The sequence below is a fragment of the Lithobates pipiens genome, unplaced genomic scaffold (genome assembly GCF_037356315.1).
Source record: "Lithobates pipiens isolate NorthernLeopardFrog02 unplaced genomic scaffold, aLitPip1_a1.2 Scaffold_16, whole genome shotgun sequence".
Taxonomy (NCBI): Eukaryota; Metazoa; Chordata; class Amphibia; order Anura; family Ranidae; genus Lithobates; species Lithobates pipiens.
This window is the reverse complement of record NW_027507748.1, coordinates 296,281,916-296,294,737: the sequence shown is the minus strand read 5'-3', so window position 1 is coordinate 296,294,737 and position 12,822 is coordinate 296,281,916.

The window sequence follows — 12,822 nt, the reverse complement described above, 5'->3', positions numbered from 1 at the left end:
ACAACACACAGTTGGTGTAGCAAACTGTATCGATAATGACATATATGTGAATCACACAGTGCAATTAAACGGAATAAAAAAGTCTCTTAAAAATAAAACATTTATAAAGTGACATGTGATCCGTAAAGTGCTTCTCCAAATGACGGGTGCCAACAAAAACACACAGTGTGTGCACACTCTTGTGCCTCTTCAGTGTTCCACACACATCAAATGAAATGGCCCCTTGCCTTACTGCTGTAAAGTAAACAGCAGAAAAGACAGGGTCTCAAACAATCCAGGCGGTGTACCCCTACTCCCAAATTAAGAGTCTTGTCCCCACATCAGTTGTTACAATGGCAGGATCTTGTAAAAAGGAAAGGGAAGGCTCCAATAGTGAAGTACATATATACTCTTTAATTGTTAAAACCAAGAAAGTGGAGAGGTATTCACAAACAATAATTCAATAATTCGCAAAAAACACACAGCCAAGCGCTCCGTTCGTGTCTCGGACGTTACTTCCGGTATCCTGATTCCGCGTATCGTCATGTGTCACATGACTTCATCAGGGAATGGGATATAGGTATACGGAAGTGTCTTTTATATTGGCATATAGGGCGGCCATTATTCCGAAGCCTCCCATAGGTTAACATTATGTCGGCCATTTTCCAGAGGTCCGGGCTACACCCGCGGCCATCTTCCCTGTGTCTAACTGTCGGCCATTTTCCCGAAGTCCTCCCATAGGACCAAATATGCCGCCCTGATTATATGGCCTTATACAAAATAATAAACTAACCAATGTATATACTGTACAACATTCATTCTACAAAACTTCATCATAAAATAAAAATCACTAATAAAATAATATATACTTCAATATTCAACCCTTTTGGTGTTAAAGAATCCACCATATATATTCGGTTGGGTTCTTTCTTGGATAATTCCCCCACCAAATTAGATCCTCTAAAGTAAAGGGACACACTATGTTGCTTGAACCCAATTAGGATATTATAAATATGCTCATCTGCCCTTTTCTTTAGGGTTTTCTTTTGTCCTCCCTAAATACATCAATCCATAAGGGCATTCTAGCACATACACGACATGTGTGGTGCTTAAAAAAGGTGTTAGGTATTCAGGTTGGAGCATGCCGAATAACTTATAGGAAAACCACTAGCACAATAGAGGTAAGTATGATCCCCAAGTAGCACATTGAGGAGGCCCAGGACAGAGGGAGTGAGGGGTCAGCCATCTGACAAGCCTGAGAATCTATGGGTAGTATTTGTGATTTCTCCCAACTGACCTTCAAACCGGACAAAACTGTGAAGCAGAAGAATATATGACAGCTTCACTTGAACAGGGTCATTGAGGAAGAGCATCAGATCATCAGCATATAAAGCCAAATTTTCAGTGATAGAGCCCACCCATACACCTACCACTTTAGTAGATTGTCTGAGAGCATTGGCTAACAGCTCCATCACCATAGCAACATTTTTTTTTTACTATTTGATCTCAAATATTGGGGGCCTTTCTATCAAATAGTAAAAAAAAAAAGTTTTAGACACCCCAAAAAAGGAGATGTTTTGGGACAGAATTTTTTATTTATTTTTTGCTTGCCGGAGGTGCAATGCCTTCAAACAAGTCAAGAATAGAGTAAAAGGACTAACTAGCTTCACATCAGGTGTTAATAATAAGATGTTTAAAATATCAGAATTTATTGCATGTAATGCCACACATGTAGTGTGTGCTCTAGAATGACCTTGTGGGTTGATGTATATAGAGAGGACAAACAAACCCTAAAGAAACGTGTAGGAAAGCACCATAATAGGGATCCCTTTGAAGTTTTGCAGGGTAGATAAGATCTCCCCACATTGCAGAAGAACTTATTTGGTGGGGGAATTATCAAAGAAAAACCCAACTGAATATATGGTAGATTCTTTAACACCAACAGGGTTGAATATTGAAGTAGATATTAATTGTTTTATTGGTGATTTTTAAAACTTTAGAGATTGAAGAATATGTATTTTATGATGAGGTTTTGTAGAATGAATATAATTATTTTGTATAAGGCTATATAATTATGTATGTTATATAATGTTCAGATAGAATGTAATCCCACAAATTGGCCACAAGGTTTGCTGTTTAAGTTTTATAGGATGCAGAGTAAATACAGCACCCTGGGGGTTAAGAGAAAGTAAAGCTTGTATATATAATCTATCTAGCCGAGCCATCTAGTCATGTCTTCAGAGGAAGTCAGAGCGATGAAACGTCAAGGCATGACTGTACTGCGTCAAGAACTGATGTAAGAGTGACAGCCAGATGTGACGCCAAACCGGTAGAGTGATGAGAGGTTTTGATATAAATGGCCTGTCCCTGGCTTGTTATTGATGAGCATGTTTATAACATATACATTGTGAGTGTGGTTTTAATAGTTTTAATAAAGTATTTGAAACAGAATTATGCTATGGGGATTGCCCGTGTCCTTTATGCTTGGATTTCCAGTGGACTATAAAAACAATCGAATTGTGGTTTGCTGTGGTGTGGATCACTAAGCATGTTTGCCGATCAGAGATGAGAGGCAATAAATAGAGGTAAGTGATGTAGCATAAGGAGAGTGAGACACTTTCTTTCACCTGTGGTGTCAATTACAAGCTATTTACTTAGTATCAGTAGATGAGATTTTTCTTTGATCCTTACATGCATTGCTAACACTGGAAGGTGGAGGTTCCTTTGTTGAATCTCTCTGGTGAAGCGCTGCTGAAGTGATTGGACTTTTTTGCTCTATATACAGTAAGGACTATGTATTTTGATTAAGCAGCAGCTACCTGTATTTAGAGTTTGTATTGAGATATATATGTATTTATTTTTTCCCCAGGAGCACATAGAACTGTGATCAAAGATACCACTGTATAACAATTATTTTGTGCTAGTTTCCAATTATTCACGCAATTTGAAATAGTGTTAGTGTAATAAAATGCTTGCAGCCATTGAGATTTGGAGAAGGATTCCCACTTACAACTTACAGGAGCATATTTGAATAATTCCACTTTTGTAAAAAAACAAATAAATAATCATAATACTTAATTCCCTCTGGGTGATGTTTGCACATTGCAATGAGTTTAACAAATGCTGTTGCAAATTCTTACCTTCTGTTGCTCTTAAGAAATAAGCATTTTTTTGGGTGGGGTTTTTATGTCATTGTGCAAGGTAAATCTGAATTGGAGTTACTTTTTTTTTCATTATTAATTAGCTGATACATTTGCAGTATTGTAATGAGGAAAAGTCAGTGTCTGATGAATTTTAGATGTGATAATCTCTTTGGGATTATCTCACCAAAAATTCATTGAATTTTACATAAATTTACATTTCTACAGATGAAAAAAAGGAAAGCATTTTTTTTTTTATTTGAATATCATTCAATTACAAAATGGCTTGTATAGCAATTGTATATACTAAACTATTATTTTTTTATTTCAGATTTTTTCCCCAAAAAGTGGAGTTACCCTTTAAATCAATTAAAAGAAAATCAGAAATAAATATTAACATGGTTTGGTCAATTAATAAATATACCTTATTTATCGGCATATAACACGCACAGGTATATAAAACGCACCCAAATTTTAAGAAGGAAGTTTAAGGACAAAATGTTTTCACAGCCCCCTTTACAGTACACCGTCTTCTTCCCCAGTACACAGCCCCCAATCCAGTATACAGCCCCCCTCCCCAGTACACAGCCTCCCATCCAGTATACAGCCCCCCTCCCCAGTACACAGCCCCCCATTCAGTATACAGCCCTCCATCCAGTATACAGCCCTCCCCAATATACAGCCCCCCTCCCCAGTACACAGCCCCCCATCCAGTACACGGCCCCCCATCCAGTACACAGCCCCCCATCCAGTACACGGCCCCCCATCCAGTATACAGCCCCACTCCTCAGTACACAGCCCCCCCATCCAGTACACAGCCCCTATCCAGTATACAGCTCCCCTCCCCAGTACACAGCCCCCCATCCAGTATACATCCCCCCTCCCCAGTACACAGCCCCCATACAGTACATAGCCTCCCTCCCCAGTATACAGTCCTGCATCCAGTACACAGCCCCCTATCCAGTATATAGCCCCACTCCCCCTGCACTCCCAGGAGACCCCCATTCTCCTGGGACAGCGCTGTCAGCATTCTATACAGTTAAGAAAAAATCACTCTCAGCCCCTTCCACACTGCTCCTCCTATGTCACTTATATTGTAAAATGAAGATTCTATATATCTCAATAGCTCCGTTCTTGCCACTGACCTGGTCACATGACTGCTGTCTCTGATGTTACATAGATGGTCATGTGACAGCTCTCCTCCTCCAATTTAAAGCTAAAGCTAGAAGGAGGAGGAGTGAGAGGAGAAGAGCAGCCAGAAAAAAACGAGCTATTGAGATATTTACACCCTTCCTTTTTACAATGACACTGACACAGGAGGAGCGGTGTAGGAGAAGGGGCTGGCAAGTGATTTTTTTAACAACTTTAGACTATGCAGGCAGCGCTGTCCCTGAGCCAGCATAGGCAAGACGGGCGGCCTGACACTTCCCAATGTATAGCTCCCGGGACGGACCGCCCAATACCCGCCCTCTGTTGGTAAAACATAGTATCAGCGTATAACATCCAGGCACTGTTTTTTCTCTGTTTTCAGGGGAAAAAAGTGCGTGTTTTACACCGATAAATACGGTAATTATTTAAGTGGCTCCATCCCCACCTCTATCTTTAAGAAACATTAAAAGGAACCTGTAACTCCAACTAAAAATACAGTACATGTAAACCCAATCAATATCCTATATACGCTTTCATATTTTGGTATAGTTTCAAAAGAATATATGTGTAAAGACTTTATTAAAATAAGATGTAGAAATCCTACCAAGGAGGTCTTTTTACACACTTCCAGTTATAAGGTCTGTTCTGGTCTTTCAGATATGCTTCTGTATTGTGAGTCAAATTTAACTGTAAAAGCCTTCCGTATGTAGACATTCAAAAGCTCTGAGACTGCCAATGCATGTCACCATCTTGGATGCAATGTCAGCAGCTAATAAACTCAAGCCTGTCACCCAAATGACACTATATGCTCTTCTCCTTTATTTTACTCATCGTTGCTACATAAAAGGTTATGGGGAGGGACAGATATGCTGAGACAGCACAGAGAGCAAATGGATAATCCCAAAAGGGAAGAGTGCTATAACCTGCAAGAAGTGAGAGGGAAAAAAAGTTTATGGAAAGAAAATTGTGGTTTTACATGTTTTTCTTTAGGCTGTTGACGTAGGCATTAAGGATGTCAATTGCTTATGTTGCACAATATTTCAGCAAACTAAATGTTATTCAGTAAATGCCTTGTCTAATACTAGACCCCAAAAGATCTCTACTGTTACCTGTATTTGCCAGAAAAAAAAATAATTTGCCCAACAGGGGGAAAGAAAATGCCAAAAGCTTCCTACAGGACTCCATACCTTTTTGTTGACGCTTTACAGAATTTCGGATACACAGCCTGCTTATAAAGATAGCAGTACATTCCCTGTTTCAAATAATTTTAGAGCTGAAATTCCAGCAAATGTAGGAAGGGGAGACTAGGAAATGCTACAGATAAACAATAGAAACTGCCACTGCTGGATGACATTCCATGCCATCTAGTTTTGAATGGCTTTCTGTTGATAGCTTCCCCTTCTTGCTGGCATCTGAAGGATGGAGCTGGGTGTTTGAAGGACATGCACACTGGAACAGTGGATATTCCCACTATGCCCACTATTCTTTTTAGTTTTTCAAGTGCAACTAGTTACGGATTATAGTTATGGTATGGTTATGGTATGGCAATTAGTTGATGGATTATATTTATTTGTTTTACTATCGGGTGTATTGTTTTTTATTATTATTTGCTTGTTTTATGCTCTGTGAACAGAAAACAACTAGAAAACAAAAATAGCATATGCACACAAGTAGCCCCAGTAAGTTGAAATACACTGTACATTTTTGTATAATGTTGTATAAGTGCATACCTGAAGCCCAATTAAAATGTCTCTACCAGCTGGGCAACAGACGAAAAACAAGCTCTGGACTGTCGCACTCTTCAGAAGACCACTTTCCTTTATTGGAAAATCACATCACAGCTGTGATGTGATTTTCCAATAAAAGAAAGTGGTCTTCTGAAGAGTGCAGCAGTCCAGAGCTTGTTTTTTGTCTGTTGCTAGTGGTAATAGCCTGCACCTGTGGCTTCCCATCCATAGAGACAGTTTACAGCCTGCATGTGTGCTCCTGAAGAGGTGAGATCCCTTCTCTACCAGCTGGGCAGTTGACATCACCTATGGGGCATAGGCATAGCTGGTATGAGCAAGGGCAGTACTGAGGAATACAATACATACAAAACAAGTGAAAAAAATTGATTGAAAGTTAGGGAAAACAACTAGATTATAGGCAGAATAAGCATCTTTGTGGAGCACAGTTTATATATGGAGTATACAAATATTTAATATTTCTAAATATCTGTTTTATACCCCTTGAAATTTTCCACATTTTGTCATGTTACAACCAAAAATGTATATGTATTTTATTGAAATTTTATGTGATAGACCAATACAAAATGGCACATACTTGTGAAATGGAAGGAAAATGGAAAATGGTTTGCAACATTTTTTACAAATAAATATGTAAAAAGTGTGGTGTGCATTTGTATTCAGCCCCCCTGAGCCAATAATTTGCACATTGGAATTGCCACAGACGATTGCATTTTTGGATAGGAACCTTTCCCGACCAAAAAATTTAGAGCATGCTCTCAATCTTTTGCTGGCTGGAATTCCGCCAGCAAAAGACTGATGAAGCATACACGTGGTCACATTTTCCGACAAAGCACTCTCATCTGTCTTTTGTGGGCCAAAATTCCGATCTTGTGTACGTGGCATAACAGGTTTTCTTCTAAGATTGTCCTGTATTTGGCTCCATCCATCTTTCCATCAACTCTGACCAGCTTCCCTGTCCCTGCTGAAGAAACGCATGCCCACAACATGATTCTACCACCACCATTTTTCAAGGTAGGGATGCTGTGTTCAGGGTGATGTGCAGTGTTCGTTTTTTGCCACACATAGAATTTAGTTTTTAAGTCAAAAATTAGAATTTTGGTCTCATCTGAACAGAGCTCCTTCTTCCACGTGTTTGCTGTGTCCCCTACATTTGTTGTCATTTATTGTTTTGTAGATGCTGATTAATTGTTTTCTTTGCAATACACAAACTATCAAAGTCCTAAAACCCCTCTCCTTTCTATATAGAAGTCCTAGGAGAGCAGTCAAGCAAGTGCATTGTTTGCAACACAATTACCTGCAAACATATTTATAAATGTCTATGGTTAAAATTTGTTCAATATGCTAGATCAGTGATGGAGAACCTTGGCACCCCATATGTTTTGAAACTACATTTCCCATGATGCTCAACTGCACTGCAGCGAGCATGAGCATCATGGGAAATGTAGTTCCAAAACATCTGGGGTGCCAAGGTTCGCCATCACTGCCCTACAGTATATTAACTTTTTTTCACTATATGATTACTTTAGTTATTATTATTATTATTATTATTATTATACACAATTTATATAGAGCCAACAGTTTACACAATGCTTTACAATGTATAGGGGGGACAACACAATTACAGTACAGTTCAATACAAAAGGTACAGGAGGGCCCTGCTCATAGAGCTTACATTCTAAAGGGAGGGCGTGGTGGTACAAAAGGTAATAGCTGCAGAGAATGATTTGATGGGGTGGATGATTTAATGTGTGTTGTTTTATATATATATATATATATATATATATATATATATATATATATATATATATATATATATATATATATGGCATAATTCAAAGAATTATTCTGATCACTAGTTTGTTGGTGAATAATTTGAGAACTAGAAATTTAAAGGAGTAGGGCTGCACTATTATTATTTTGATTTTATTATTTTTGAGTTGGTGATTCAACTAAGGTGGTAGAGGAGTAGGGATTTATTTTGAATAGTACAGGGGTATTTGTATTTTTATGGACACACACAGCCCATCTTGGGAGCAAGTCCACATGTCTGCCCCCATAGAAAATGGCTTGCAGGCAGGGAAGAGGTGGAGCTAAGCTTGTCAGAGAGGGACCCCAGCAGAAAAGATTAAAGGGTGGCTTTGTGCAATACCATTGCACAGAGCAGGTAAATATGAACCTGTTTATTATGTTATTTAAAGAAAATACACTTTACAATCATTTTTTACAAATAGATTATCCTTAAATTGTAACACATTGCAGTTTCTAGAAAATGCTGGAATTGATGTGAACGTGCTTTCATGTTGGCTATTCAAGAGATGCAAAACCTATAATGCACAAAATAGCCTTTTCACATTATACATTCTGTATTCATTTGCACTTAACAAGTTGGTGCAGAATCATATTTTACCTTTATCTGTGGCGTTCAACTTGTCAGGTTATCAATTACTATTATCACTTTGAAAGCATGAGTACATAAGCTGAAGGTTAAATAATGTCACCAAACATGAAAGAACACTTTCGATTTAGAAGATGCCCTGTAACACGATTGAGTGAAAGATATAGAAGATGCAGAATAATTATGCTTTTATGCAGAACTTTCTTTTTTTATTGTAAGTCACATAAAAAAAAAAAACTGGCACTTGTTCTAACAATTCTATGCAAAAATTACTTTTGACACCAGTTCATGAACCAAGTTGTAATGTCAATATTCCAGGCACTAGCTCATTGTCTTGCTACTTCCCCAATGAGTTGTACAAAAAAAGAGAGAGAGAGCTAGAGAGAAAGAGACAGACTTCAAAGGAAATCTTCAGATTTAGAATCTCGCTTACCATCAGAATTTTAACCTTGAAGACATAACCTTACAGAATCTGCTTCAGAATGCCAATGAAGTATTCGTAATACAAGCTGGGCTAGAGAGGAATCAAAGAAAAACATCCTGTGAAACAGACCTTAAAAAGTATGTAATTGTGAAGGTGAAAAGTACACGAAGACTTCAAGTTTAGGGTGAACACATGCAAGGAAAGTTAGGAGCTGCATGGGGTCAAGTGCCTGTACAAAATCCATTTTGATAAGAAAATCAATTTGTTATTTAGATACACACAATGTAATTTAATCTAAATTTACATTTTTTTTATTCAGTATCAAGGATTTGCATGCATTGTAAGATTTTCATTCTGTATCCTTTATTTTCACTGCTATATCCATGATAAAAAGCAATGAATCATTGTCTTTTTCTTGTGTTAGCAAATGAATATCCAGGAACATTACATTTAAAGGTGAATTCTTGGGTGGCAAAGATCAGCCTTTGTAATAAAAACCTTTCAATGTGCCCATCTGTCTTGTCATTCACAGCTGGCCTATTAACATAACAAATAGATAGAAAGTGTTTGCTGGATACTGTATCATGTTATACAGCAGATCTACATCTTGAAAAACAGCTGCTTCCTTAATTATGCATTGTTGGTCGTATAGAATATTAGTGACTTTATTCATAGACATTAAAAGACAGTTAAACATTAGCATGTATATGACCTCTGAATTATTTTTCTTACCCCAGCAGCTACACAGACATGAAAGTTCATTAATTAAATGCATGGATGCCCATACGCATTGTTGACATAGCATACCAGAAGAAACTTTTACAGCAGGGGAACAAATAGGTCACCATTTTAGCCACTTCAGTAGTGGGCACTTTGACGCCCTTCCTGCCCAGGCCAATTTTCAGCACTTTCAGAGCTGTTGCACTTTAAATGGCAATTGCGCGGTCATGCAACACTGTACCTATATGACATTTTTAGCTTTTTTTCACACAAATTGAGCTTTCTTCTTGTGGTTTTTGATCACCATTGGCTTTTTTATTTTTTGCTAAATAAATGAAAAAATACCAAAAAATACAAAAAAGAAAACAAGTTTTTCCTTGTTTCTGTTATAAATTTTGCAAAAAAAAAAAAGTATTCTGTTGCATTTGTTTAGTAAAAATCACCAAAATCAGTGTATACTATTTAGTCTGTATGACAGTTATAAAGTCCACATACTATGATATACTGTATAACTATCTATCAATCTTGATGTACTGACAGCATATCTTATTTCTTGAGGCCTGAAAACACTAGGACACTACAAATATCCCCCAAATGACCCAGTTTTAGAAAGTAAAAAGTGCAAGGTATTTAGTAAGAGGCATAGAGAGTTTTTTGAAGTTGGAGTTTTTTGTAAGAATTTTTTGGAAATTAAAAAAGTACACTTTTTTTACATACTCTGCAGTACAGCATTATCATTTAACAGGTCTGGGACTGATCAGGCACACTGGCTGGTGACAGTATGTAAAAAAATAATAATAATTTTTTTAAATGTTTTAATTGTTTTCTCTTTTTTTGATTACATTTTTTTTACAATTGTTTTTATACACTGTGACCATAGAAATACAGTGTTACCATAGTAACAATGTACTACTCTGTGGAAGTGATCAGGATTTTTTTTTTACACATTATGATTGTTTATACCAATGAATTTCACTGGAATACGCAACAATTTTTACTGAATTAAACAGATTAATTCAGGGTGTTTTGTTGTGATTAGCTTTTATTGATCAGCTAATTACATGGTATAGATGGGGTGTGATTGACCCTAGCTGTACCATGTGATCGCTGTGACCGATCACATCTTGTAACACAGGTGTACATAATGGCTGGCAATAAAATGAAGCCATCTATTGTTTACTACTGTCTTGTTATCTGCTGTGATCGGTCAAAGAAATCACATGATATCAGCAGCGGCCCCCGAAAACTGATCAGGCTTCAGCTGTGTCCACACGTGAGCCGTAATCCGGGAGGACATCTTACGACATCCACCCAGATCGTTGAATGTCCCACCTTGCCATGATTTTGCTATAGGCCAGGGGGAACTGGTTAAAATCATTTTTTCTCAGCAGGAGGCCACCAGTATCACTGATACCTCATAGACTGCCTAAACCACAAATATCCTTAGATTGTGGATACTTTAAGCATACTGGATTTTTAAAAAGTGGTTTAGCTTCTTTGTATAAAGGTGAAAAACCTTATAATGCCAGCCCCCCCTGCAAATACTTATCTGAGCCCAAACAAGATCTGGTGCTGCTCTCTATCTCCCTCCTCACTGGATTCAGTGAGAGCAGTGGGAAACATTGGCTCCTGCTGCTGTCAATCAAATCCAGTGATGAGAGAGGGGGGAAGCAGAACTGAGTTGCCATGTGTCAATGGACACATGGAGTGTGGTTTGGGATTGAGCCCCCACATGTGCCATCATAGAAAGAGGATTTTTATGGTGGCACACGTAGAAGAGGAGGAGCCCATAACAGGTGGATTGGAATTGCTCTTTGGAAAAATTTTGCACAGAGCAGGTAAACATATATGTTTGTCATTTAAAAAAAAATAAAAAAAACTTTACAATAACTTTAAGAATTTAATTCTACAAATGCAAGAAAAGTATCTCATTGGCTTTGGTGAGACAGATCTTAAACACACAGGTCTTCTTCAATGGGTACACAGAGGCAACTCAAGGTATCCAAATGGGTGTGAAATCACAATGTCATATATTCTAATATGTCTTTAATTGTTCATAATTTCACCCCAAAATAAAAAAGTAAAACATTTTGGGGGCAACAAAGCTCTTCCTTAATCAGGGATTAGAAAAAAGAACTTACATGGTTGCAAAGGAAACTACAGTTGAATAGATCTACATCTGGCGCAACATCTATTTGGATTGGAATTATAAAAATTGTGACAGAGTAATCAACAGAAGTGGGGAGGAGTCTAGGGAGAGTAAAGAAAAATGACTGGGTTGTTTGTTTATTTTTGGAAATTGGAGTTGGACTTCATTTTCTATGTATCTGCAGTAGATACTTTTGTTTTGCATTTCTGCTTCTCCATTGAGTCACTGTAGTGAGGAAATGTCACAGCATTTATGGGTATGATATATGAAATTACTACTGCTTGGTTATTGGCCGACTGTTGTCACATTAAGGTGGGAAGATTCCACAGCTCATTCTAAGCCATTACTTAAAGCGGACCTCCACCCTCAAGTGGAAGTTCTGCTCATCAGAACCCCTCCCCCCTCCGGTGCTGCAATTGGCACCGTTCAGGGGGGAAGGGGTGCAGATACCTGTATAATCCAGGTATTTGTACCCACTTCCGGGAATAGCTAGCCGCAGATGCCACCCCGTCCATCACTAATGAAAAGTGTGAAGAAGCTGGAAGTATTTAAATAGATGGGCACTAGGTAAATTAAAAGTTGAGGTAAGTGTAGAAAAAGTAGATTGTTTCTGATCAGTAACAACTTGAGAAAGTAATTTTTTTTTTTAACTTTATATCTTCATTTTCTTTTCAAATTTACAAAACAACATACACCACATAAATTTTACAATAAATAAAGAAAGAAATAAAAAAGTAAAGAGGGAGCGATTAGACTTCCCCTTTGTAAACAACTATATTTATTTATATCGTTCTTCCATTAAAACACACCTACTCCACTATTCTGACATACCACACTTCCAACACCTCCAACACTCACTACTCCATTCATCGCTCGGAAAGATACTTAATCTTAGTCCCTCCTGGTTTGATGGCCTGCATCCTTGCTTATCACTATTCATCCACATTACTTTTTCTCATACCACATCTTCCAAATCTTGTCAAGTTTGTTAAGACTTCCTTGTTTAATATATAACGTCCTTTCCTTAAAGCGAGAGTCCGCCGTTTTTTTTTTTTTTAAAAGCCAACAGCTACAAATACTGCAGCTGCTGACTTTTAAAATAATGACTCTTACCCGCC